We start from the raw sequence: 2510 nt of genomic DNA, 5'->3' as shown, positions 1-2510 counted from the left end.
CAGTATTCCAAATGTGGCACATTTATGATCTGTGGGAGCTCACTTGTGCACAAATTGCCACCACAGTTCCTAAATTATAATAGTGTCTACACTCCAAAAGGTATTTAATTAGCTGTAGAGCGCTGACTGAGATCTTCATTATGTGATGGAGTAAAAGGTGCTTTATCAATGAAGCCTTCACTTTGTTTTAGTAGTGGTTTCTATTTTGTAATCAGCATAAATGAGGATTCATGATTGGGGGGTTGGGGGGAGACAGTTTTTAGATTGGTACGTGCGGTGGTCAGTATTATGATAAATCAGAGGATTGATAATCACAAATGCATTAAAAGGATAGGAAGAAGAATGCGATAGGGAGGGAGTTCCAGGATTTTGGTCCATTGATACTGAAGGATACTGATCTGTTTCCAAGTCAGGATGGTGAGGGGGATCTTGCAGGGTGTGGTGTTCCCATGTATCTGCTGCCCTTGTCCTTCTAGATGGAGTTGGTCGTGGGTTTGGAAGATGCTGTCTAAGGAACCTTGGTGAGATGCTATGCTGCATCTTGTAGACTGCTACCATTGTATATCAGCAGTGATGGGGCAGTGAATGGGTGGCTGTGACATGAATGGTGTCGCATTTCCTGAGTGTTGGAGCTGCACTCATCCAGGCAAGTGGGAAATATTCCCTCGCACTCCTGACTAATGCATTGTAGGTGATGGACAGGCTCTGAGGAGTTGGGAGGTGAGTTATTTGCTCCCAGCCTCTGTCTGCTGTTGTAGCCACAGTAGTAATTATGGCTAGTCCAGCTTAGTTTCAGGTCAGTGATGTCCCCCAGGTTTTAATAGTGGTAACACTATTGAATGGGCAGTGTGCAGACTAGAGATTCCTGTTTCACAAACTGGTATGTTAATCTGTCTTTGGCAAACTGAATGAAGGTATCTTCGTTATGCTCAGGTAAAAACCGAAAGAACTGCGGATTCTGGAAAAGCTCAGCAGGTCTGGCAGCATCTGTGAAGGAAAAAACAGAGTTAGCGTTTCGGGTCCAGTGACCCTTCCTCAGAACTGAGGACTAAGAACTGACTGGAAACGTTAACTCTGTTTTTTTCCTTTACAGATGCTGCCAGACCTGCTGAGCTTTTCCAGCAACTTTGTTTTTGTTCATTATGCCCAGGATCTGGTTCCACCTCACCATCGGCTTCGCTGTTTGTAATGCCACCTTCTCACCACCTCTCCCTTCTGAGCAGCCCCCAAGTTAAGGGGGTAGGGGGAGGGAAGAGAAGACCCTGTGGGTCAGAGGTTTTCAAGGAGGTTTTTAGGATTCAGACAAAGATTAAGGGAAAAAAAAGTCCATCAGAAATTAAATCCGAATTGAAGATCGTGGCGTTGTGGTAATGCAACTGGAGTCCCATGCAAATGCCCTGAGGGACGTAGGTTCAAATCCCACCAGAGCTGCTGGTGGGATTTATATTCAGTGAATATGCACAATCGATTTAACAAAAGTCAGGGAATTGAAAGCCAGTCTCTGTGATGGTGACTATGAGACTGTCACCAATAGTTTTTGGGGAAGAAGATGGTCTGATTCACTGTGGGGGTGGGGGGAGATGGGTGGGGGTGTGGGGGTCGGTGGGGGAAGGGTGAGATTTAGGCTATTGAGTTCGATGATCAGTCATGACGGTGAATGGTGGAGCAGGCTTGAGGGGTAGAATGGCCTACTCCTGTTCCTATCTTCTATGTTTTAAATGTCCTTTAGGGAAGGAAATCTACCGTCCTTATCCAGTCTGGCCTATACATGTGACTCCAGACCCACAGCAATGTGGTTGACTCTTGATTGGCCTCATAAAACAGCCCTAGCAAGCCACTCAGTTCAAGGGCAGTTAGGGACATGAAAAGGTTGTTGGCCTTGCCCAGTGACACCCACATCCCAATAAAAGAGTAGAAATGGTGTGACACTGTGTGGAATTTGACCAGAATGTATCAGAGCTACAAAAACAGAAGTTGCTGGAAAAGCTCAGCAGGTCTGGCAGCATCTGTGAAGGAAAAAAGCAGAGTTAACATTTCGGGTCTGGTGACCCTTTGGAACTAGTTACCTGTGTATCTGAAGGGTAATCGTGAGGGGCTTGTTTTTGTACTTGAACGTTGTGCTTGTTCATTTGTTCATTAGAAAAAAAAAAGTCAATTTTATGTAGATTGGCAAGAGTTCAAACTGTGCTGGGTGGTCACAGCTACTGAACAGAAGCTCAGAAATTTGCAAACATTGACATCTGCAGTATCTGTGTGGAAATGTACCACTGATCATAACAGGGCTTGTTACAACTTCACCGTGGAAGTATAATTAATTAAATTGTCAATTCGGAGATTGTAAACGTTGATGTTTGTAACTCCATTTCCTCTTAAGTCCATGGGGTGTGTGTGTCTGACATCAGCCAGGACAACAGTGAAATGGAAAATGCGTGGTTGGCTGTGTGCTTATGACCTGGGTCCAAATGAAGAAAGGTCATTTTGTCATGGCCTCCAGTTTAGTACTTTACACA

The sequence above is a fragment of the Rhincodon typus genome, chromosome 39, assembly GCF_021869965.1.
Source record: "Rhincodon typus isolate 14 chromosome 39, sRhiTyp1.1, whole genome shotgun sequence".
Taxonomy (NCBI): domain Eukaryota; kingdom Metazoa; phylum Chordata; class Chondrichthyes; order Orectolobiformes; family Rhincodontidae; genus Rhincodon; species Rhincodon typus.
Note: the sequence above shows the minus strand (reverse complement) of the source record.